At 38.7% G+C, this 27,300-nt stretch overlaps 1 protein-coding gene across 3 annotated transcripts in view; it reads left to right on the forward strand.

Annotated features, from left to right (window-relative positions):
• Positions 1-664: 664 nt before the first annotated feature.
• LOC101160446 overlaps positions 665-27,300 on the forward strand; it is a 59,385-nt gene continuing 32,749 nt past the window's right edge. For 2 of the 3 annotated variants that reach the window (XM_020713066.2, XM_011489264.3), the window contains exons 1-3: positions 665-924; positions 6,532-6,607; positions 15,984-16,096. The gene's annotated coding sequence lies outside the window, so the exon portion shown is untranslated. The remainder of the gene's footprint in view (positions 925-6,531; positions 6,608-15,983; positions 16,097-27,300) is intronic. The other variant, XM_020713067.2, reaches the window with a different exon arrangement.

The following is a 27,300-nucleotide window of genomic DNA, read 5'->3' on the forward strand; positions in this document are numbered from 1 at the left end:
GTTCAGCGCACTGTCTAGTGGGTCTAGATGACCCCACTCCCAATGTTAAAGTGCCTAGGATAGCACAAGGGTTAAGTCCAATTGTCCTTTCAGAACTGTTCTTATCCAAGTGCCATAAACATGTTAAACCTGGATCTCGCCTTATATATTATGTTAGTTTCATTGTATGCATGACAATGACAAGTATCTATCTATCTATCTATCTATCTATCTATCTATCTATCTATCTATCTATCTATCTATCTATCTATCTATCTATCTATCTATCTATCTATCTATCTATCTATCTATCTATCTATCTATCTATCTATCTATCTATCTATGAGAAAAATCCTGTGGAAACATGACTTAGATAGCTAAAATCTTTACAGACACATTTTGTAAATGTATTCTGGTTTTCAGACAAGGAGTCATTGTTGGAAAATGAAGTAAATTTAGAGAAAACATGTTATTTATAAACTGGTGTCCCCTCAATCCTCCTTTACGCAAACCAACTAAGCTTTCTTTTTTATTGATTTACTTTTAAAACAATATTCATTCCTTGTGGAGTCTACCCAACAATGACTCCTTTTCCAAAATCTACTGATCCTTGGATGTTCAACTTTAACTGGGGAAAGTCTACTTTACGAGCTGCTCCTGAATGCACCACGGTTCCCAAGGAGAACCCCGCAAAAGGAAAGAGTCTGCTGTCTGGGAGACTCCTAAACACCTCCAATGACGCACAGCGGTGCCTGCATCCTGCCGGATTTCACTTGAATTCCGTTCCGATCCAGACTGTAGCGGTTTCGGCTTTTCCAGCTGAATCTGGGTCTTAATGAAGACGCGAGGTTTCCACCTGCGCCCTGGACCTGCAGGACCTGGAACGAACCCGGACTCCTGTTTTTCACTGTGGTGAACTAAGGACACGCTTTGAATGAGTTGTGGGTAGGTTACTTACTGTAGACCGAACGAAAGAATCTGTGAGTTTAGATGACGAAGCTTAACAATGTCAGTAATTTAAATGCAGCTTAACTCACTTAATTCGCTCTTGACTTGAGATGCAGGGAGCTTATGACAGCCACAAATGAACTCAGGGAACCTTTTTCATACGGTACTTGATTGCATTTGTGCTTTTCCTATTCCTTTAAAAATGTTCAATAGTTCTAAGCAACTTGCATTTTTCCAAAATGCTGGTTTTTAGTGTTTAAAGGGAAACTCCACATTTTGTTTTGAAAGTCCTCAATGCAAACCTAAAAGGCAACAGTGATTTCTGAAACCAAATGCTCTGGTAACTAATGGGTATTTATTATTATTATTATTATTATTATTATTATTATTATTATTATTATTATTATTATTATTATTATTATTATTATTATTATTATTGTTATTATTATTATTAACAATTAAAAGAGAAACAATCTTTTCTATCCAATATCCAAAACTATTGCTATTGGTGCTCCTGCTGCAGGGCTGAAATCTGCAGGTTTCTCTTTCTTACCTCTATTATATTATTATTAAAGGAAAGAACAGTCTATGCTATTTCTATCCAAGCAAGTTACTTTTATGTTGTGCTATTTTCCCACTAAATGCCTTTCCTTCTTTACTGTATTTTGCTTTAAAAAAATGAAACTATAATAGTTTCATCTTAGCATCTGCAGTTACTGCAGTCATATTTGACCATTGAATGTATAATATATAATAACTGGACGAATCGCGCGTGAAGTCAATTCAGTCGCCATTTTTCTGCGACATATCCCTCGCCATTGGGGCCAGACGTCCTTAGCAAGCCGTGATTGGTCCGTCTACATTTCTATGGCAGCCACTCTCACTCCAATCGGGTGTGAGCTTGTTAGAGGGCCACACCCCTACAACTGAAAGAGGGCATTGGAGAATATCTGTCAATCAAGGGCTTCAAACGCTCAACACGAGGCATCCGATTGGCAGTTTGTAACTTGAATAACTTGCACTACAGCAAAAATATCACGAAAAAAAAATAGGATTTTCAAGAACGTGTTGATAAACAGTAGTAGAGCAAGAGAGGTTTTTCTGACTGAGTAATAGCTGTTTATTTCTCAATAGATTTCAGCATTTTGGAACCGGCGGGTACTTCCCATTTGGACGGCCATGGGAGAAGGTTGTTCAGTCCGGCTACTGTCAATGGGTTCGAGTAGAGATAAGATAAAAAAAGGGGGGGGTTTCATGGACAATAATGAAGACCCACTCTGATCATCTTTTGATCTCTTGTACAATTGTACCCAGTGGTTCATTTTCAGTCAAAATCAAAAGAACCCTGCGTCGTTTTTTAGGACATAGTTTCTGCAGAGCAGCAGGAGTTCTTCAGAAGTTCATCTGCGTTGTGGGCAGTACTTTTGGGGCGGAGCAACCCTTCCTCCTCCTTCACTTTTCGTTACTGAGAGCTCTCTGTTTACACTCTCTGCCGCTAGCTTACAGCCCCTCACACCACTTACATTACAGGCGCAACAATAATAGCGAGCAATATCGGAGCTGTCCAACCGTACAGTTCTGATCCAGATTCCAGCTCGGACGAGGAAAACAAAGACGTTTATGGATCTATTTTCAGCTGCATCAGAATGGAGGAGAGCAGGGAGATTGTGGTTCACCCAGCGTATTTTTTACGGAATCTTTTTCATACTGCAATTTTTCATCTGCTCCTCATTGACATCAATTTGAATATTTTTTGTTTAAATGTCGTAATATATGTCCGCCAGCATCAGAAAAACGCCACAAGAACATGTCTAAAACCCCCCAAAAATGATCAGAGCGGATCTTTAAAATCAAATGACATTACAAAAATGACATTTAATTTTTTTTTTTTTGCCATCATTATCTTGACCGTTACTTTAATCAAAAAGAGAAACTGCATTCTTCCCTGTTTTCCATTATGGGAGTCCACAAAACCTCCCTGGAGCTCCTGGGAGCCATTTACTCTCTCTTTATTTTAAGCATGATTGGTCTGCAGCAGGCAGGAAGGCAGGTGCATCCAAGCCAGGACTGGAAATGCTTCTGGGGCTGATGGGAATGCTGGCTGACTTCCAGACTGCAATCAGATGATGTTAATGAATACGGGAAAATGGTGTTATTTGCACAACAGCAGCAGTTTGCTTGTTTTATTGGAATGAATAATGCTGGATAATGAGACCTCAGGCCGTCTTGGTATAAATATTTGATGAATTCAGATTTGTTTAAAGTTTTTCTTGCTGAGCGAAACACGTGTGAGGAAAATCTAAGGTGCAGTTTGCATTCTCTGCAAATTTAGCTTCCACAGCTTTAGGGTTTTTATTATTAGCAACAAAAAAAAACATGTTTTTCAATGACTGATCCGTTAAAATCAAACTCCTGACTCCACAGCAAACACTAGGTGCCACTTTCTTTTAGTTCTGCATCACGTGAAGGAATTTAATTAAGGCTTTTTTCACTTTCTGCCATGTTATACATCACCACACAGGAATTTGATGGATTTACAGATGAGCAACATCGCAGTGTTTTCAAGGATCTCCTTGCTTTCCTTTGTACTTTAGCATTTTTTATAGCTTTATTTGTATTAGAGTGTCTTATGAATTGAATGACCCTTTCAACAGACTTTGAAGCATTTTTCCTTTACATTTAATTTAGTTTTTAAAAGAAAAAAAGTTTTAGTGCAGCATCCTGACTGATAAACTCAAGGTGAATGAGAGGTTTTCTGTCCGCTCACGTCTGGATGCCACAGACTTGCAAACATCCTTACAGAATGCATAAAACAGCACTGATGTGGTGCTGGGTATGCATTTGACTTCATAGTATGTCAGGGACTCTGCAGGCCTCCTTTAAAGTATTTGACACTGTGAATATTTGCAGCAGAGAGCTTCTCAAACTGCATCCTTGAGACTTTCACAGTGAGTTGTTGGCATGCCTCTGATCGGGGACTTTCCTTTGGCATGCTGAAAATGTGTCTGCACTCGTTAAGAAACCACGAAGCCGAGCAAAAATTCAAAGAAATCTCAATGATATACATGCCTTCTCATGCGTATTGGTGAAATGAATCCTCTCACATCATGTTCTCATTTAATATAATACGGTCCACACAACTTAAACAGTAATTGCCTCACATTTCTCAAAATGTGATGAGACAGCTTCAGCCTGTCGGCCTAAACCAGTAGTTATGAGTGACAGGCAAACTTGAGCCCCTGCAGCTGCTGATGCTAATGTGTGCAAAACATGGAATTTGGCTTAATGGAATATAATTACATTTTTTTTTAAAAGCCTTACAGGCCCACATACTGATTTACAGTTCACAGACTTCTAATTGCTTTGATCCTAAGTTTTACTTAAAAGAATTGAAAGTCCCCCACACCTGAAAATGTTAATTATCACAGTGGATGATACCCACAATTCAGAGGCTAATTTCTATTGAAATACTGCTGCTCTGCAGAAACTATGTCATATGTCGGTTTTTTTAATTTGTGGCTAAAAAGGGAATTATCCTAATTAAAAGACCACTGGGAACGCTTTTATAATAGATCAAAAGATGATCGGAGTGGGACTTTGTTTGAACAACCTATTTGATAATTAATTTTTAGTGTTTATTTATAATCTAAACCTGCATTTGTGCTGCTGCTGATGCTTTTCTGTCACCTGCTTCAGCCACCACGACCTTCCACTGGATAAATCAGAGCAGATATGATTTTAATCATCCATTTTTTTCTGCAGCATAGTTATAAAGATGCATTTCAAATCTGTCCTCATATAGGCATTTAGCCTCGGAGGCAGGAACGCTCCTCAAGGTTGAGAGAAACTCATTTCGAGATTTTTATTTAAGAATTCAAGGCAAAGAGGGGATGATAAAGGGAGCTGGTTTGAGGCATCAGATCTCGTCTCCTGGACCCCCTCTGTCCCCTGAGAGCCTCCTTTGTTCCTCTGTCCAGCCTGCTGGATAAACGAGAAAGCGTTCCCCTGTGTCCTGTTAGAACATCAGTCACAGCTGCATGCACGGCCACGTGAAGGCAGAATGACTGACGGTGTCTGCAAGTATCTGTCACCCATCCCCTCCCTGGAGAAAGTAATCGAAACAGTGCATTGTGGGTGAGTCCCAATAACAGAAACCCACTAATGTTGGTGGAGTAATTAGGAATCAGGCAGCTGCGGCAGAGATGAGCTGCATCTGGGAGAGCATCAGGAAGTGATGCTGCTTTAGTTGAAGCTTTTCAACATGAACTTGGGCGCTGGGTTTACCTCATTACCTCATTCACAGAGTCATGGTCGATTCAGTTCGGGTCACGGAATAATTTTTCATGTCTGAATGCGAAGAGATTGGAAGACGAAAACTAGAGGGTAGAAAGGAGGATGTTAAAATGCTGCCCTGCACATTTTTCTGTCTCACACAGACGCTCTAAGTAGTAAAATACAAAGAAATAGGGCTGTTATGTTTCACAAATTTCACACTAAGTCATAATATCATAACTTTAAAGGTGCTTCTTTGTTTGCTGTTGTTTTTCCTGTAGTCTTCAGCTCAATTCGATTTTTTTTTGTGTGTTTTTAACATTTTCTTGTGGATTTTTTGTGATGATGGAGGACGCATATAAAGAAAATTAAGATGCATTTCTGAGTTTTCAGTAACTGCTGAAAAAAATGCTTTTTGAAAGGTTGTGATATCGACAACAGACTAGGCTGACCACAAGATTCCTGCTCCTCTCAGCAATGGGGAGGGTAAGGGGGGGCGGTATTGCTCCACGGCAAGAGTCCCTATACAACAGCTCTGCAGAAACTATGTCCTAGAAAAGCATAATCAAAAAATTATCTAATAATCTAAACTTAAAAGACCACTGGGAACTTTTCAAATGGATTAAATGGTTATTGGATTGGGATATATAATATATTACAAGTTCATAGTCCCAAATTTAGCCTTTATTTGAAGACCTCCTAACCCTGGTCTCGCATTTTTTGGTATCATATGAAATACATTTAATTAAACCTTCATTTTATGTTTCACACAGAATTTATTTGGCCAATCAGTTTACAAAGAGCCGAATTAAGTAATATTTGAAGAATTCTACACTATTTGTAGGATAGTAGACAAAATTGTAGAAAATTTCTGTAGCATTATCTTATAGTTTTATGGTTTGTAATCTGGGAGATTGATTAAGGAAATTTGCTTTAGTTCATCCGGCTAGTCTGTTTACTAGGTAAAAAACCCCAAAACAAATGCAAAAAATGTAAAAAGCTGAAAAACTTGGGTGTCGGGGAAAAAAGCTAAAAAACTAAACCTCTTCCTGAACTCAAGATGGTAAATTTGATCCTGGAAGATTGTCTTAAATGTACTGTAAAGTTAAGATAAAAACAAGAGCAACAGTCTTGGATTTGATGATGTTTCCCACTAACTTAAGGTTGTAGGACAGATAATTGTAGAGACGTTTATGGTTGAATTTCAATTTCACAAAGTGACTTTATCTACAGTAGCCTTGGATCATCCTGTAGCTGATAAAAAAGACATGAAACATGCATGTAAAATACATCAATCCACAAGAGGTTTTCTTTTCTTTTCTTTCTTTACAGGAAGCAAGAATTTGAGCCACACCATGCTTAGGAAGGTAAACTTCATCCGATTGTCATGATTGCTCCTGACTGAAAGGTAAGAATTTGAAAAACATGTTTTAGTTTTATTAAACTTAAGTCAACCACATCTTTTGAACCATGTTTTGAATGTAATTTAATATAAAGTCTTTTTTTCAGAGTAATGCAGATCCAGATTCTGAGCTTTATTTGTTCTTGTAGCCGTTAGACTGTACAGCCGGATTCTTTGTTCCAGAAAACGCTGAGACTGAAATAGCTCGCCTGACAGTTCTTTTTTGTTTTGAAGGAGTTGCCGTCCTCTGAGGCTTCCCATCCACATGCTTAAGGCAGCAGAATAGGGCTGGAGACATGCATTTCTCTGAGAGATTTCCCCCTGTGAACAAGTGTTTCTGTGGGTGTGAGTGACTCGAATGCGAATGCAGAATGCTAATAAGAATTGAAACCCCTGCTATTTGTGTGCTACCTGTCAGCTTGGAGGCATTTCCTCCTTGTGTGTCTTTGTGCTGTATGAATTTACTCACCACCGCGTGGTTCAGTCTGATTCCGGTCAGAGAATATTCTCCAGTAGGAGGAATATCTTTTTAAAAAGCTGCTGAATCGACAAGTCTGTTTTCAGCAAATAGGTTGAGTAGTTTGTCTGCAGGATCCCAAAGGAAACTGTCTGATTCAATCGACCAAAGACTCTTCGGTGACCCCCCCGCCTGCTTTGCCTTTAGCTATTTGTTTGGGTAGAAAAATGCATGAAAGTAGGGCTTTGTACATCTCCTTTCTCCTTCCTTCACTCCATCCATCTAGCATCTGGCTCTGAAATGGAAGCTTTCTTTGTTTGTGCATGTAAAGAAAACCCTGTTGAGACTGTAACAATGCATAAAGGTGCTTAAAGCTTATTGTTAAACCGGTAAAAACATTGGAAGAAAACATTTCTAGGCCTCAGATCCTAAACACTTAAGCCTCGTTTCCACCGAGTGGTCCGGTCCGGTCCAGTTTAGAATGGTCCGGAAAAGATTGCAGGCGGCGTAGAGAAATGCAGTCGCTTTCTTTTGTCGTAATGACCTTCAGGCAGTCAACGGGTGTCAACGGTAGCTTCGCCCTAACCGGTCTGTTTCATTCTTCTATGGACCTACAACCAATAGGGGGCCCAAGAATGGTACGGTTCGGTCCGCTTTAACGGGTTTACTTTATAATGGAGAGGCTCAAAATACCGAACTGCACTGGACTGGACAGTACCGAGGCTTTTAAGTCCCACTCCAATCATGATATAATTGTAAAAGCGTTTCCAGTTTTTTTCCCCCATCAAGATTTTGATGTTTTTAGCCAAAAATCTAAAAACCTGTAATTCTCTAGGACATAGTTTCTGCAGAGTGGCTGTAGTTTATTAGGAATTCACCTCTGAGTTGTGAATGGAATCGTTGGCACGGAGTAAGCCTGCCCCCACTTCCTATCATCCCTTTGGTTACACTCTCTACCACTAGCTAACATTATAACTATCTAGCTGTACAGTTTGGAGCCAGATTCCAGCTCAGTCGACAAAGACGTACTTGGATCTGGTTGTCTGCAAGTGGATGCATCGGAATAGAGCGGAGCACATCTATGCAAGGTTTTTCATTTTTATTTTGTCTGCTCTTGATTTACAACAATTTGAATAAAGAGATACTCGGAAATGCAATGTCGAGCTTAATTTTTTTTTTTAAATGTCCTCCAGCATGAGAAAAATCCTACAAGAATATGTTAAAAACACCAAAAACACTATTTTCCACTATTTTCCTACTGTGCACAGGAATGACCACATTAAAGTATTTATCACAGTAAATAGAAAGTACTTTTTCAGTTTTTTGTTATTTTTTTGTCACAGCAAAGCACCACACTGTCACAGTCCATTGTTGAAGCATATTACCTCTCTATCCAATTGACCGGTGTCCTTTTGGTTTGTTCAGTCCTCAACAAACTTTTCACATAGTCCTGCTGGAATTTCTTCCCCAGATGTGTAAGATGAAAGTTAATTTTGACTTACCGGTACATCTGAGCACATGCGTGTTGTGTCCATCCTTAACACATGGGTTTTATAGGATAACCCATAAATGGAGGTCAGAGCATCGTGACGGTGTATAAAACTTTACTGTTTGTAAGTTACTTTAAAGCTAATTTAGATGAATTCTTGTTTGTTTTTTTAGTAAAAATATTCATTTTTGTGCACCTATCTGCAGCAAACCAGACACAGATCATGGTGCTTCTCGCTCCATACCTTTTGTAGTATGTTTCTTTGATTAACAATTTAACCTTTATGGTTTTTGGCTAAATATTAAGAAATTAAGAAGGTTTTGTTCATTGAACCAGATTGTTTTTTTACTCTCATCATCAATCAGCTAGACACACCTATATTTATATATTTTAGTAATAAATTTACTAGTTACTGACTAAATTAACCACAACAGCAAAACAAAATAATCAACTAAAAGTGAGTATTTTGGAATCACAGTAACCAACAGGTGTAATTTGAAACACAGTTTAATGACTTATGCCCTTTAAACTTTATAAAAGATTCTATCTTTTAATATCAATGATTCCTATTTAACATTAACATTTAACATTATTAATGAATGCAACAGATGTATCCGTCAGTTGTCCACCAGATTAGATTAAAACGGGTTTATTTTTTAAAACATAAGTGAAAAAAAATAGCAAACTTACCAGTAGTCATTCTCTTTTTTAATTTCTATGTAGGTGCAGGGATGTTTACTGACTAAATATTCCACATTCACCTTCTGCCATTGACGTATAAATTCTGGTGTGTTCCAGAGTTTCCAGGACTCCATCTTTTGCTCTGACGTTTGCTATGCCTGGATTATGGTGCACAATGCGTTTTATCTCTGCTTCCCACACATCAATTTCCTCGCGATATGTCTTGGGAACACTTAAATGATTGATTTCCTTGTTTTTGTGGGGAATGCTTTCAGCTTATAGGCTCACTAAACCTTTTTCTTTTACTTTTTATTTTTGGCCTTTTTTGTATTTCTTTGTCATATTACTAAACTACTTCACAGATGTTATTATGGAATTTGAAAGGGGAAAATTCCTAATTTGACAATTAAAAGATGTTCTCATTTAGTCAGATGCGGAAAATCATTTTGTGTACACGTGTTCATCTATCTATTTTTAATATCCACTATTGTCTGTAGTTTAGTCTCACATTTGTGTCACTCTGACAGTTTTCCATTAAGTTAATATTTATTCAGGTGCGTTCTGGTTTGTGCTCTGCTTACGGTTTAATTTCCATGTGGTGATATTTCTTCTCTCTTGGCACATTCGGAGGAGAAGCTGATTAAACTGAACCTGTCATCAGCACCAGACGGTGCACAAATGATGCAGCTTTAGGAGCTCAGAGCATGGCACCCAGCAGAAAAAGGATTGATTGATGGGTAAATTGGATCTTGTGGCCTCTTACCAAAGGCTCATGTTCATCCAGTGTGGCTGCAGGCATGTTAGTTATAATAGAAGGCTGTGGCTTTAAAGCGACCAATACAATGCTCAAAGAGCACACACCATGTGCGTTCACATTTATTCACAAATGCACGTCAGCATGTGGGTCACAGTCTTGACGCAACATAAATGCCAGTTTAATGGACCACATGCCTTTATTTCGTGTCAGGCCGACTACGATCCAATGGAAAATTTAGTAATGAATAAGGTTAAGAGGTCACAGTGATAACATGTAACCCTGTTTTTTTTTACTTGCTGAACAGGTCAGCTCCTCTAGTTCCTGCTTTGTCTTGTCAATAATAACAGGTTGTCATCATTTTGTTATGAAACCAAGTACAAAAAGCTTTTATGTAAAATCTGGTGTTTAAATTGTAAAACGCAAAAAGCTCCACAGTAAAACGGAAAACAGGTTTATCATGGTGTTGTAACCTTTGCGAGTTGGACTCATTTTGTTGTCATTTCAAGGAGAGATGAGATGCATGAAAATAATCAGACAAAGTTTTGCTTTGACTATTCAGGTATGAAGACTGTAGACCTGCAACAAACTACAACTTGAAGGTGGTTTTGAGAACTTATTGCAACATGAGATAAACCCTAAAGTACAGCCTCTCTCCATTTTTACTGGAATCACTTGTAGTTTCCTGCAAACATCTTTTAAAGTTCCACACAGGTCAGCCTAAATCCAAAAACTTGTGTTGTTTTCTAAGACACAGTTTCTGCAGAGCAGCAGTTCATTACAGATTTGCCTCTGAGTTGTGGGCGGGACCATTGTACCCCGCCCCCACTTCCCCTCCTTGATGCTGAAACCTCCGAGCAGGGGGCTTGTGGGCCGCCTAGCATATTTTCTACGTCACAAATACAAGCTTTTTGAAATGGCTTTTTTTTTTTTACGTCTGCTCCTGATGCACAACAATTTGAATAAATGCACTCAGAAATCCAGGTTTGAGCTTACTATAGTGTCCTCCGTCATCAAAAAGAAATGCCACAAGAACATGTTAAAGACGCCAAAAATACGATTTTTCTTTTGATTTGATTTGAAATGGTTTATTTTAAGCAATCAAATAAGAATGATTTTTTGATTTGATTTTACTGTTTTAAAAAGTACGTTTTGTGCTAGAAAACCTCTGGTTGTCAGTATAACCACTTCTAACCTGGATAATTAATCAATTTGTTACAGATTTTCACAAGTCAGTTAGACTGAATGCTAGATTTGACCTGATTCCTGAACATTTTGGGGCGGCAGTGGCTCAGGCGGTTGAGCAGGTCGTCCAATGATCGAAGGGTCAGCGGCTTGATACACGTTCCCCCAAGTCAATGGTTGTTGTCCGTGGGCAAGACACTTCCCCCCTCCCTGCCTCCAGTGCGCCCCCACTGGGGTGTGTATGTGTGTGAATGTCCCGGGGATGATCAGAGGGCAGAACTGGCAGCCACGCCTCTGTCAGTCCGCCCCAGGGCAGCTGGCTGTACTCGTTGTAGCTCACCATCACCAAGTATGAACGAAGGGGGAATGAATATTGGAGATGCATTGTCAGCGCTTTTAACGTCTGGAAAAGCCCAGATAAATCCAATCCATTAATATTACTATTTATTTCTTTTTGAAAATTTAGGTACACTAAAGTAGTAGTTTATTTTGTGAAATTTAAGTTTGATACTAAACTACAATCTCGTTTTGTTTATAGCTGGTGTCTCCAAGATGGGGACGGATTTTTTCAACAAGCAAAAGCGCTGACTTTTTACCTGAAAGCCAAAGGGTTTCTGCTTGGTTGTCACCTGCTGGTGACACGCTGGCCTTAAGCAAAAGTTCCAAACCGTGGCCCAGGTTCATAGTAAAAAATGTAAATTTCTCTTTGAAAGTGATATTTAAAAAAAAAAATCAAAACTCTTGTTTCAGTTATAAATAAGGTTATAAAGGTACAAATACAAAAAAAAAAGAAGTACAGCACTCTTTTTTGCAGCAAATTTAGTATAACATTTTTTTGCATGATGTATATAAAATGAATACACAGAAAACGGAGGTCAGTGGGAAAGTGCAGACTGACTGAACTTCATTCCAGTGAACCAAAACCTGGTTAATTGTGTGAATATAGTTTAGTGGGTTGAGGCCGAGCCTGTGGCTACATTCAGTATGTGTGTCATTGTGTTCCATTGTGCATTGTGACCTTCAGCCACCACACAATCACTCGCCCCTCTGCTGATTGTCAAAAGAAACGCGTTGTTGTCTACAATGGCATTGTGGTTGCCCAGCAATCAAGCTCTGGATGAACTGGGGAAAAGACAATTTTACAACATCCTGTATAACACACTCCTCCCCCTCTGAAATGTAAACACTGCCTTCAAACCAAGAGTACAACAGCTATGCATTATTCTGACAGTGGTAACCATTGTGCAGCGTTGAGTTCCACATAAAATAAACAGAGCTTCTGCATACTGGACTTAAAGAGTGTTTGGGCAATAACAGTCCTAACCTGGTTTTTCTTATTTTTTATCTTTTTCCCATTATTTTGGACGCGTTTAGACCTTCAGTGTTAGTCAACGCAAAAGAAGCTGTGTCATCGTACTTTATCTCCGCGTGCCGTTCCTCCCCTGAGACATGGAAGCCGAGCTAAATTTAGCAGACCTCAAAAATTAATGGCGTGGCAAGTTCTTATTGAGTTTTCAACCCACAAATGTCTCTGGCCGCTTTTCCCAGTAAAAGGTTTGTCTGTGACTTACTCAGAGAGCTCTCCTATGAATTATTGAGGTAACAGCGAAGCCCTCATAAATTATCCATCTGTGTCGCCCGCAGTGACTGGGGCACACATCTCAGCTTGACCCATTGGTACCACCCGGACCTGGGTCCGGTAACGGGAAAATACCAACCTTGACAGTAACATGCGTGTACATCGGGCGCACGTTGTAGTCCTCTAGCTGCAGCTTCCATTATTCTTTTGCAGAGACTGAATGTGAGTCCATTTAATCAGGCTGACCAAGAGTAATGTAATTGATATGCTAGTCTTCCTGCATGCATGAATACATTTACATCTAAAAAATACTGTCAAGTCTGTAAAAGTCTGTTTTACTGATAAAATTATGTAACTGTTGCATTAGAATTTATGAAGCAGAAGCAGTCCGACACCTCTTTGGGGATTTAGTCCCCTTTTACATTTTTGTTTTGACTGCACAGCTCATAAATTCTGCCCTTAATATTAGTTTAATATTAAGCAGTAGAGACGCAAAGATAAATATCTGCTTCTAAATATAAAGAAGAATGTCAGACAGCTTTGCAAGTTTGAATTTTCCAGACTGCAAACGTTTTACATTTGAGTTTTAAGTTGAATGATACCCAAAATCACAATTGTCAATACAGACACGACTGCTATGTTTACTGTGTTTATCACAAAGGGAAAAGTGACCATTTTCCTTTTTTTTTTCTGATTACAAAAACTAAATGCAAAACACAAACATGACAGTTTTTCCCTCTAGTTTATTAGTGTTTTCCAAAGGCTGTCCATGTTGCAGAGATATTGTGCACCCTCATGAATTCCTTACAACGGTGGCCTATTTGCAACATGAGCTGCATCTGCAGCAATCAGCCAGTTTGGGTCGTTACTCATAAGAGATTTCAGTTCATTGAGTTCTACAAAGCCAGGAAGGCTGTGTTTACATGCTCCTTTCTTGCCGTGCTGTGCCACCATTCTTCCTGCAGTTAGCCTATTGACTGATTGATTGAAATGTTGGAGAGTTGCTGGATACTGAGGAAGGACTTGATCAGCCTTTTACTGTGTTTACGTTGACTGTAAGCAGCTTTGCAATGCTTAACAGTGTGGGCTGATGGTGAAACAATCCCTTCCTAGGTGGTAGGGGCTGCTTCGTCCTCCCTATGTGTGACTCATTTGTGGTTAAATGTGAAATCCCTGCAAATCGGACGAGTTGCATGAACGCAAGAAACAGTGGAAAAAGAGCATGGTTTAGTTAAATAGGCACCAGGAGAGCTCTTGAATCAACAGCGTTGCCTCTGTGTGACATTTGTTTGCACTTATGATAACATAAGTCGTCTGGTTGTAATGGCTGGATTGGTGGGATTCACACCGGAAGTCAGGGATTCCACATGATTTTAGAGAATTCCTCCAATGCCCTCTGCAAAAAAAAACATACATTATTGTGTTATTTCAACACACTACACATTTACGTTGGAATCTTTGTGGGAGGTTTGTTTTTTAAGGTAAGCTGAGGTGAGAAAACTGCATGAGCATAGGAAGGCTGGACCTGTCCATGTATGTGTGAAATGATTGCCTGCCTTTTTCAATATCGTTTTAGATGAAAGGAGAAAGAATAGTCGGTGTAATATTTCATCCGCCCTGATGTCCATCATTCATCAAACCCTAGTTGACCCATCCATCTATTTAGGGCTTCTTTAATTGATCCGTGGATCCATCCATCCTAAGCCCCTCAATGTCTGAGAGCTCTTTGTCATTGGACTAAATTGCAAGAAAATAGTCTGTGTTTGTGTCGTTTGGAAAATTTTCCATCACATTTAAACAAGATAAGATCATTTATGTCACCTGTCTCCTCATAAATGACAAGTCCTCTCTGGCGGTCTCTGACCATCTTTTTTTGTTGTTGCAATTCTTCTTTTTTACAGCCCCTTTGAGGGAAAATTTGACCCCTGCCACATATTTAAAAAGAAAAAAAGAGAAGAGATAATTGCACCTTGTATTTGGTGAAAATGAATTATTGGCATGGTGACCCCCCCCCCCCCCCCAAAAAAAAAATAATGACATCTTAGCAGGCGAAAGCATCAAAAAAATGAATGGGTGCAAAATCTCTTAGAGAGCAAAAACATTTTTTCTCCCTGAATTTACTAACTAAATCAAAAACACGTGTGTCAGGGAAAGGAAGTTTTAAAATTATTATGGGATGGCCACAGAACCTGCGGCCATCACGTGGCAAAATGGGAAATTTCTTAAATTTCACATTTTTCCCGCAATATAGGAGAAGAAACACTTGTTTGAGCAATCTTCACGGAAAATTGACACACATGCGGCCAGCTTGAACCGACCACTGCAATTAAAGGTTTGTTGACCTTTGACCTGGGGAAGAGAGCACCATCTTGAATTTAAAAATAATACAAGACACCTGTTTTTTTTATTTACCGGCTACAAATTTAAACTCCTCCAAAGGATTTCAATCTACTGCCACTTAACTCCACGAGCATCATTTGGAGGCTACTTGGGGGGAAAAAGTTTGAATTTGTTATAGTTGTAGATTTTTTTTACAGCGTTGGCGTGGTAAGAACGCAGAACTGGCGTTCCGTTGTTGCTCCCGTATTTTCTACTAGAATGTTGTGCAAATTTAATACATGAATTGTTGGCTCAAGTAGAACAAAATCACATGAAATACAACATGATCATTTTAGGCATGTGAACGTGGTCAACAAAAAACCTCAGTTGTCAAGGAAATCCCAAAATGTACTTTTACTGATTCTTCTAAAAATTCCACAGACCTGTTCTTCACCGCCAGGTGACCAAAAAATAAAATGGTTTCTATGGAGACAAATGAATAGAAAAGCCACTATTTTGAAAAAAGCGATGATAGACATCGAATCCACAGCTTTTTGTCTTACTCATGTTATCAGGTCCGAAATAAAATAGAAAAAAATAAGCCATGTTTTGTGCTGACAGAGTGTGAATTCTGGTTTAATCTGCTGTCATTTGAGCTCAAGCAAACCTAATTACGGAATTCAAGTTTGTAACACGACTCAAAGATGACACAGCCGCAGCACCTGGCTGCACTTTGCTTTGTTTGTGCTTTAAAGAACCTCACAACTCAAGCAGATAGGCCGCTTCCCGGTCTCCATGTCGACCACGAGGGCTGTTCATGTCTGAGCATGCTCAGTTTGGCTCCCTTCCCTGCAACAATAGCCAGCGAGAGGGAGCTTGCACTCACACACACTCACACTCACACTCATTCTACTCCAGCTCACAGTGGGAGCGAGACGGAGAGGAGAGGAGAGGAGAGGCTGCCTGCTGCGCTGCGGAGCTCCCATCACACTTCAGCCTTCCAGGCACACGCCCACATGCTCCTAACAAAGGTAAGCATCCATACCTGCAAAAATCCCTACGTGCTTGTCGGCTTGTGCTTTCTTGAGGCAAACAGTCTGCGCTTTCCTTTGCTGTCCATCTGTAAATGATGCAGAGTGAGGACTGTTGTTGCAGGTGGAAAACCTGGGGATAAAGAAAAAGACATGTGCTCTGGCTTGTGAGTGACAGTACTGCCTGGAGTTTTCTTTCTAGAACAGAATTGCTTTGCTGCTATGTGAACGTTAGAAGAATTTTAGGAATATTTCTAGATGGGGTTTATTTTGGTCAAATTAAGGTGTCGTAATTGACAAAAGCAGGGATCACTGAATAATTCATTCAGCCTTGTATGGAGAGAAGTCAGCCGATGACAGCAGGTGTAATGTGATGCCTTGCATGGATACAGTTTTTTTTTTTTATGGCACAGCTCAATTTTTACAACCTCCTGTCTGCTTATTCAAATCTGGTTATCATCTATGTAAAGCGTCTTGACTTTAGAGGTGTAACTCGAGCCGAAAGAGAAGCAGGGAAGGCATCATAAGTCAAATGTTATATGATCTACAAGCACAGGGAATGTGAGGAGCTTCACTGAAGCCCGGCTGACGATGCGTTTGTGTGGTCTGTCTACCCGCGTGGAGGTGCGCGTGTGCTAGGGGCGGTCAGACTTAAATATATCTCCAATATTGTCTTGCATTCTCGCCCCACTTCTCTCTAAGGCATGCTTGGGGAGATTCGCTCGCAGACTCCGAGAGCAGCACTACCCGCCTCCCACAAGATTAATTATCATGGCTGATGAATTCCTGGTTGGTCGATAGAGTATTCATCTGCAGCCGGCAAGCCCACAGTGCGGTGCGTGCCGCTGTCTGATCACAGAGCAGCATGAATATCAACTGGCATCGTGTGGAAAAAAGTAATTACAGGATTGGGTGATGGAGATGTTGTGATATTTGTTCATAAGTTCGTGCATTGGTCAGGTATTGATAAAATCTTATACTTATCAAAATGATAAAAGACTCCCAGAAATACATAAATTAAATTAAATGGAAAAAAAAATACTTTGATCTGAATCCCCTTTGTATTAGCTTTTCGTCTCCATTTTTGCCAATCTAATTGAATACTTCCCCTTAAGAGAACTCTTAATAGAAACTGCTCTCCAATGCTTTGTCACCTGTTGAGATACATGGTGGGGCTGTGGGGGGCAAATGGAAACAAGAAGATTAGACACAAACAGACAGTGCAGAGAACAGCTAGTTACAAAGTGATAGATGTTAAAGAGAGTGTGGGATAGGCACTCTTTCACCCTGTGGAAAATTGGAAAATAAATTGTTTTGACATAACCAGGTTTGCATAGAGATATTGATGCTGGGGAGTGGGAAGAGTGAGGCTCAGACTCATGGCTTAGAGGGTTCACGCCAGGCTAATCGCCTCTGTTAGGGGGGGAACGAAAAGACTTCCTGGGGTAATAATTAGCAATTTCCATCAGCTATTGATGAAAAAGATCAAAAACATCTACTGCTCAGTTTTTCCCATTTTTTTTTTTTTTTTTTTTAGCATTCTCTAAAAACCGCTGCTTTAGTTTATCTCTAAGAACATTAGTTTCAAAAGGAGGAAAGAAAGGCTAATCCTTGTAGAGATGCCTTTTTATTATTGGTACTTCTTGTTTGAAAGAAAGAGACAGGCTTTTTATAAAGGACCTTTGTGATGCATAGGATGCCATGTTTGATTATTGGAGCTGTGTGTGAGGCTGCAGCGCTGTGAGTAACAGGACTGCTCTCTGCTTCTTTTTTTTTATCTTCTCTGTTTGGTTTATTTTAAAGGCTCTTGTTTTGAAAGTCAGTTTTGTTTTTTAATCAAATTTTTGTAGATGGTTTTCATCCTGCAGCTTGTACGTTTCTTTAATTATAAGAAAAGGCATAAGGTGGGATATACTTTATTCACACAAAAAAAAGTTGTCATTGAAGTCACCTGAAGGACTTTTACTGAGGGGATTTGAGTTCTGTTCACTTGTACCTCTTAAAATTGTTGCTAAAAGTGGCACGACGTAAGATGCAAAATGGTATCTTTTACATTTACCCATCCTCTAATGGAGGAAATATTTGGTGGTTTATCGATCATTCTAATGCTATGTACACACTGGTTATGTGATGCACATTCAAGAATGCGCTGAAACCATACAGTGTTCATACTGGATTGTCGCTCCCCATACTGGCACCTGCACCTACAGTTGAAAGAGGCTTGGTAGTGAAGTGGGATAAATCTCTCAAATCTTGCTCCAGGCCCCACTTTGAACGTTAGAAACATTTGACAGATTCTCCTGAGCCTTGTTTCATTGGAAGGGGTGTGGACTTCCAATAAGCTTACTCCTGATTAGCAACAGTAGTTGCCATAGAAACGTAAATTAGGACCGACTCGGACCAATCACTGCTTACTAACCTCGTTTGGCTCCAAATGGCGGCATCCATATCGCGGTAAAATGGAGACAGAATTGGCTTATTTTGGTTGAAGTCTGAAGTAGGCCGTTTCTATGGGTGATGTCAAACTCACTCAGTCCAGTTCTCTTATACAGTCAATGGTAGCGACGCATGAACGCTAGAGATTTGAACACGGAAGCCCGTAACACGCACATACGAGCGTTTACTTAGACGTTCCCGAGCCCGGTGCGAACGCAGCATTAGGCATTTCTTTCTGTTTATGTAGTCTTTGATGTAACACATCATTCCATTACAAGTACAATTACAAATGTGAGCAAAAGAAATAGCACTAACATGTCTACAACAAATAAGCCAAATATTCTGGGAATATCTGATTTCAAAACATGCTTGTGGCTATAACAGACGATACTGCAATGTAAACATGAGACTGGGAAATGCAGGGTATAGAGGTGTTGCAGTTTATCACTGTTGATGAGAATTATTCAGGTCCTGTGAGCTGAGCTGACAGTTGATCAATGGCCTTGTTTCCTTTTTATCTCCAATATCAACAATTACTTTGCCCCAATTGGCATGACTTGAAGCTTTTTTCCTCTTCTCTGGATTTTCCATCTGTCCTACTCTGTTTAGTTTTGCTTTATTTTCTCCAGTACACACTAGTCACCTTTCTTTTCCTGTTCTCATCTGGCCTTTTATTCCAGGATGTGTCCGGGAAATATTGATATTTGGCATGAACACAATAGACTTTTTCTCAATCAGTAATTAATCCATGCTTGACTCTATAAACCTAGAAAGAAGAAAGAAAGAAAGAGATTTACAATACTTTAATAAATCACATTGAAATAAAGACACACTGTGCATTAAAAGAAAAATAAAGCCTAAAGGGTACCCCACTGCGGAGCAAAAAACAGTATGTAGCCTGTAATCCATTGGAACACAATGTTATTATCCTCCCCGATTGTACACAGAACTCCCTCCAGAGCCCAGATACTTTTGAACTTTTGAAGGTCGTCGATCAACTTAAAATAAGCAAATTCAACATTCAGACAACTTTTCACCTTTAAAGAAAGAAAGAAAGAAAGAAAGAAAGAAAGAAAGAAAGAAGGAGTCAGAGGGTTAGAGGAATGAGCATGGTGATGACAAATCAAATGTGTTCAAGCAGACACTATGGCTGATGAGATGGTGATTTTAAAGTAATGGAGGAGCTCAACAAATGTGTGTGGATCTAAAAGTGAGAACAAGACCTTTAGGGAGACTTGAGAAATGGCAAGGTTTGTCTTTGAAGGTTTACATTGCATGCTTTTGTCTGCTTGTCTATGAGCAACATTTACTGCAAATATGTAGACCCTTGAACTAAATAACAATGATCAAAAAAGCAACCCTTGTTGTTGCAAAAGCACTACAACAAAGCAACCATTCTGGGGAACCGTTTTTCTCATTTGAAACCTTTCTCAGTCTGGCAATAACAATCCAAAGAAGAAAACAAACAGGAAAAATATAGTAACCCTTAACATTTTAGTAATTTATCTCAAGTGGAGTGAGTCCAACAATTCAGCTGCTGCTTGGTTTCTAGAATGTTCATGTGTTCATGTAGGTCCTGGTTTGCTGCATTATAGCATAGGATTGTGGGGAAAACAGCTAGTTGATGTGCAAGCAGAGTTTGTGTCAGGCTCTGTCAGTCCCTCTGGACGGAACATAAAGCATCACATTGCACAGCACCCTGAAGCAGATTCATATGTGCTTTAATAAAAAGCCTTCTCTCCCATCCGATCATGATGGCCACCTGCAGACTGACAGACAGACGCTTTTTTAAATTATTAGTCCCCCTACCCCCATTGATTTTATCATTGACTGTCTAGGGTGGTGTTTTTAAACCAGTGGGCTGCAGTACACTAATATACCATGAGAAAGGGAAGTGATTCAATATCACCTAATTGGTCTAAAAAACATTTAACATTGCCAGGATATCAGCTCTGTGTTCATCCAAACAGGACCAGGTGACACAGAGTAGTTAGATATATGAAAGGTCAAAAATATTTTTTTCTATGTTTATTTGATTCCTATTCAAGAGACTTAAATAAAAACAACTGTACCGCGGTTTTGCCGCAACTTTGGCCAGTCGCTGTCATTTTGGGTAAGGTTTGACACTTTAAGCTGTCTACACCAATCCCTCTTGGAGGCTTGATCAATATACCTCATCAATCTAACCAATCAGACATAGCTAACATCCTCACTTCCTTGTACCGACATAGTTCGTAAAGTCTCTCAGTTCCAACAAAAATAACAGCGAAAAATTGTGTTTGGTGGTGTAGTTTTCCGCGGGATCTGGTGTCAGACGGTGTAAAAAATGCAAAAAATAATCAGGCTCAGAGATGTGGGTGTCTCCCATTGACTGTACATGAGGACTGGACTGAGTGATCCTTGCTTTGTCCCATCGAACCGCATGGATTGTTCATTTTAAATTCAGCAAAATCCCATAACTTCTAGCTTATCAGAGTTGACATCGACTCCTTTGTTTGCTTAGGAAAAGGAAATGTTTTTTCTGTTTGTTCCATTTGTTTTTGTTGGCCAACTTTCAGAGACCCAGCTCAGAACTTTCCTGATTCTTTCCACCCGACCTCACCAAAATCAGAAACTGAAAATGGGAAAAATGATTACCACCCTCACTGAGCATCCTAATATGAATCCACTCAAGATAATTTCACTTAATTTTCGGTTGAGAATATTGTAGCTAGCTCTTATTTCCTAAATTTACTGTCAGACATGAAATTGAAAAAAAAAAAAACACAAAACAAAAAACCTATTTTGGTAATTTAGTTTATTTAATTATGAGGGAAAAAAAGTTAAAATAAAAAGGTCTGTTTACTGTCACCAGAATATAAATGGATGTTATATTTTCTGTAAATAAACACAGCTTTTGATATTAAAAATACATGTAAAAAAACAAAAATCAAATATTATTTATCTTTGCAAAAAAAACTGCATACATGCCCATATTTATTAGTGGTGAAACATTAAAAAAGGCTTTTTTTGTCTTAGTTGGTGGTTTTCTGTGGTCAGACTTCCAACTTTATGAACAGAAGGAGAACGTTCCTTTTCCGCTAGCATGGCTATTTTCAGTTCTCTTATTCCCGTCTTTCTCAAAGATGGGATTCATTCTATGTCTTCTTGAAAAGCTTCGGCAGATGCAGGTCCTCAAAAATGCCTGCAGGAGCCGGTCAGTCAATACTGAAGCCTTGACGGATCCCTAAGAAGTCCTTGTTGAAGCTGACGATGAGCCAACAAGAACAGGCTTTTGGAAAACATTGGCAGCCTTCAGCAAGGTCAGGGTTCAGCATTGATCCGGAGAAATGAGGCGCCCATTAGAACATATGGCAGAATTCAAAGTGGTTATTTTCCTCCATCGACTCTTTGATTATTTTGTGAGTGTTCCTGCCTAGACTATGTGAACAAAGGGAACTAGAAAGAAGCACATGAAAGAAGTTTGATATTTATAAAGAGATTACCACTTCACTCTTCCATCTTTAAGTAGACTATTATCGGTGACGACTCTTAAAGTTCCACTCTGATCATGTTTAGATCTATTGTAAAAGTTTTCCCAGTGGTCTTTTAATTATGATTACGCCCTTTTCAGCCAAAAATCTAAAAACCAGAGTTGTTTTCTAGAACATAGTTTCTGCAGGGCGTCACAAGTTCATTAGAAATTCACCTCTTGATTTGTGAGTCGAACTGTTGGTGTGGAGTAAGCCCGCCCTCACTTCACATCATCCATGTACATGCTCTCCTGGAAGCTCACAGCCCCTCTCAACCCCCTAGCATTACCAGTGCAATAAAAATGGTGAGCAATTTTGGAGCTATCCAGTCTTTTGAGCCAGATGCCACCTCAGATGATGTCAACAAAGACATACATTACATACATCGTCTGCTCTTGACTCATAACAATTTGAATAAAAATATTACTAAGCTTAGTGTTGCTAAGCTTAGAATTGTTATTCCGTATAAGAGGTGCAAAGTTTTTTTTTTTTAATTTAAACAGATTTTTTACAATCCTTGAAGAGAAAAACAGATTGCACTCAATTAATTTTAGGCCCTTTCTATACGGGTCTTCCATCTTGGGGACTATTTACTGTTAAACATCACACCTGCTCAACTGCTGGAGGTTAAATTTAGAGGTAAAAAAAAGACGCTTGATTTTTAAGGAGAAAACTAGAAGTGGTTGAAAGATTCTCCTTTTCTTGTGAGTGAGATTGTGTTTGTCTGAGAACCTCAGGAACAGATTTCAGAGAACCGGACCAAAGGTTGGCTGTCAGGTACGGAAGAGGATTGTCAGGCCACAGTTTCGGATAAAATTGAGACGTTTCAGTATTTTGCCGTATTTACTGATAAGTTACCAGCTGTAGCTGTTGCCCGTATCTTAGATCAGATGATTCTCTTCTTGGCCTCTTTCAACTTGAATGAAGGAGATAAACATGAGAAAAAGAACAAGATTATGAATCCTGATAAAAAATTAGTTGGAGCTTGTTTTGTAGATGTTCATCTTTCATCACTTAGAAGAGAATTGACGATTTTCTGTGAAAGTGATCTTGATTTAAATTCCCTGAATCTGTGACTTATGTATATTTTTTTTATATTTTGCTTTGCTAGTAGTTTTTTTATTTATTTATTGTTTTTAGCTCTTTTACTTGAAGTAGCCCACATGCCAAAACTGCTTTAATAGGCTAACTAATGTGGGACTTATTTTTTTTCTGTGTGAGCGCTCCATCTGCTTTCCGATTTAGTCTCTATTTCTCTGTTAACAGCGACCTTTACTCCTGCGCCTTTTCCCCCTTCATTCCTAGGGATGAGGTGACTCGCTCGGCCATCTGCTGCACACCAAATCCTTTCCTGACATGACCCTCATTCAGTGTATCAACATTGCTCCTGACATGACACCGATGCCCACATCCACCTTATCTATCTGTGCTTATCTGCCTCACTAATAATCTAAAGTGCCTCCCTCCTTTCGCTACATGAGTTTTTATCAGATTGTCCTCCGACACACTCCCGGATCCTCAACAGAATCTCGCCAAGTGTTGCGTTTGCTCATTTCACACTCATTTGTGCCCTTCTTGTCAGAATCTACCTTTTCTCCCAGGAGACAGATTGTAGGAATGAGGTCAGACTGTGTGTGTGTGTGTGTGTGACAGAGGGAGAGCATATGGACAGGAATGTGTGGAGGCTGTTGCTCTGTTTATGTGGCATGACAGTTTCTGATGTCATTAAGACCCCATGCAAAAAGAATATCGCATTCAGGAAAGCGCCATTGGGGGGGGCGGAGAACCGTGTGTGTTTTTCCATGTTTGTTTAGGTGAGTGCCAACCTTTTTCCCCAACCTCACTACTGTCACGTTGCATTTTTTGTTGTATCTAAATGGTTTTATGCCAGTAATTTAGTTTCTCTTCCACGAACCTGCTCGACATTGTCAGAGGAGACTATATTGATGAGGCATCATTTAGTCGACATCCTTGATCTTAAGAGAAAAAAACTTTTTTTCCCTACAGTTTAGAAAGTATTGTTATCCAAAATACAGACTAAAGATACACTGATCACTGCAAAAACAGGCCCCTTAGAAATAAGTCAAACATTCTTACCAAAATTCTGCCAATGGGGTAAAAAAAAAGTTTTTACCAAGAATTGTTAATTTCACTTAAACACGATTTCTCAAACTTAGAAAACTTTCCTATGAAGATTATTTTTCCTGCTAGAAAGAAAATAAGAATTTTTTTTCTTACTCTTTCTTTTTGCAGTACAGTCGGACAGGGATCCAAATTTGCCGATTTTTTTCATGTGATCAGCGACCCGCAAGTCCTGTACTATAAAAATTAAACTTTTGATTTAAACAAAAATGTAAATTTGTTTGTTCATGATTGCATTTCTGTTTCATAGAAAGAAAACCATAATTGGCAAAAACAGGTTTGGGCCCAACGCATTAGTACACAATCTGTAATGAGAATCTGAAAGAAAATTGGATTTGGTAGATTCCTACTGAAAAAATAAATTAAGAATTACAATTTCAAATTTTAGTGTACCTAATGATGCCAGAAGGGAAATGTTAATTATCTTCAAAGACATTTAACAAGGCAGCTGAGTGACTTATCAGTGGGATTCATTTGGTGCTTCATGGGTAGAATAGTACCAAAGACAAATCAGTCGCATTGCTTGTGTTAAACCAGAGCTTTGCAGCAAGGACGTTCCTTTTATTTTCAAGACTATTTGAAAATTTTAAAACTCTCTCCCTCCTTCTTTTGACATTCTATCATCCACTTTAGAAGAACATAAAGATCCACCCGAGCACAGGTGTTATCTTACCTTTGCACAAATAGTTTGAGTGAATTAATGTAATATTTCACATGGGTCGGTTCGAATGCACAAGTATGTGTGTGTGAACATAAGTTGTATTGTGTACATGTTGACATGTGATGTGTGTGGGAATTTTTGGAGCCCACACGTTTGTTCGTGGCATTTGAGTGTGTGTGTGGACAGGCCCGCCCCCTTTTGGATTTATTTTACTTTTAAACCTGACTGTAATGATTATAAACATCCAGCAACTTGTTGCTTTATGCTGCTTCACGGTTCTAACCCCCCCCCCCCCATTCCTCTTTAATCACCCTCCTACTCCCCCAGACATCCCTCTCTCTTTTTCCCTTCTTTTCTTTTCCCTCCAACAAATAGCTGTTACAGATATGAGTAAGATGAATAAAGTTTAGCCTAAATTACAGAAGGGGTTCATTTAAATATACCCCTAGTGTGTCAAATGTTACACAACCCCTATTGTAACAGTAGAATATGTCCAACACAAGAGGCTTTCAGCTGTCATCTGTCTGCTCAGCTGTTGGACAGGACAAGTTAGAAAAAAAGAAAAGAAATAAACTTTTTTACCATAGGTTAACCCAGTTTTTCCCATGCCTTGTATTTTAGATATCTTATTAAAAAGCTTGTTCATAACCCAGAGACTTCTGGAGGTGTAATGCATATCATTTGACTTCTTTGTGTACGTTGACCTTATTTAAACAAGTGTGGACAATGCAGCACATACGTTATTCATGGAGGAAAGGTTTTTTATTTCCAGCTGTCTGAATTGCTACAAACATTTATACAGAGCTCTCTTAATTAATTAGGTCAATCTATGGACACATTTGACAGGAAATAGATTGTTTTTAATTAAAAAAGCCCCCAAAAAGGCTTCATTCTGACAAATGAAAAGTCTTTTCTCAAAGTCTTTCTATCCAGCAGTTTGTATTCCTCTCTGAAATAATATTCAAAGCCTTTAAAATAAGTTTAAATGCGGCAACAAAAAAAACAAATACAGACTTTTTCCACAAAATGTTGATATAATTAAAGACTTTTTATTTCTATAATTCCATTCAAAATCTTTCATAAAATATAGATTCAGGGCAAACTGTGCAATTGATTTCAAGACATTTTTGTTCATTTTATATAAATTCGGATTTCATCTCATGAGACCCACGAAAACAGGATTTCAAAACTTTAGAAAACTGGAAAAATCTGCCCACATTTTGCAGGGCACGAGTGTTTCCAAGTGTCTCCATGATGCTTTTCTATAGCCTTTTTTAGTACGTTATATCCATTTTATATAATATATTACCTTTGGCACACTAAAAAAATGTTTATTTATTTATTTATTTATTTTAAATGACATCAATCTAGAGCCGGCGTGTCTGCATTTATCCCACGAAAACAAACACCAACTACTGTTTTTGAGGGTTGGGAGGGCCTGATCCTCAGAGCGCAGGGTTTTGGAAGAATATGCATGAATGGATCAAAATACCGCTTTGGGTTGTTTATTGTGAGGAATGAACATTATAATACACTCATAAGCTCAAAAAAGTTCATTTTTCATGATGTAGGCCCTTTAAACTGAGCAACCACTGATCATCTACTCCCCTCAAAGCACCTGCGCTGGTTTCCCAGATGCCATTCAGTTGGTTCAATTGACTTGAAGTTGAGTTCGCTTGAATATAGAGAAAACAAACCTAAAGACCTTCATTGATCCCATCCATAGTATGGATCTAAATCTACATTCTATAAAATGTATATTTTCTTAAATGGCAATGGAAGGTTGATTTGATTTGATTATTTGATTTGGAATGGTTGATTTCAAGCAATCAAAAAAGAATAGTATACAAAAACATTAAAATCATCAGTTATACATTCATACAATGACGTATCAAACTTGGGATAATTAGACATATTAAGAAATATTGCTTGAAAGGGAGTGAAGGAAGCGAATTTATATAATCCCACCCCTGTTCTACCGTAACCATTTTATTACATGATTTATCATTATCCGGTTCATAACTTTATCAGAGAGAATTAAGAATCCTGAGGTATCAATAAATCACATGACAAAGATGAATTACTTAAAATATTATGGAAAAAAATCTTTTTTTTTTTTTAATCAACATGGCAAATATCGATCAGATATTAAAAGTTAAAAATATGTGCGAATTATGTTTCATTAGGAAAAATCATGAATCCATTATTGGAGCAAGTGAAGTAATATTAAAAATCAATCAATTTAATCATCATCAATGAATGATTAAACCTTTTATTTTTTCATAATAAGGTAATGAATGAAAGGGGATGAATAAACCTTTTCCTGTTATTCTACTTTTTCAGTGTCTGTATTCCATTTTTTCTAACCAAAGATAATGTTGAGTCATTTATCATTTATTATTTGTTGTTTTCATGTTCCATGACTATCAATACCAAGTTAAAGGGCAAAAAAG

Source organism: Oryzias latipes, chromosome 21 (assembly GCF_002234675.1).
Source record: "Oryzias latipes chromosome 21, ASM223467v1".
Classification (NCBI taxonomy): Eukaryota; Metazoa; Chordata; class Actinopteri; order Beloniformes; family Adrianichthyidae; genus Oryzias; species Oryzias latipes.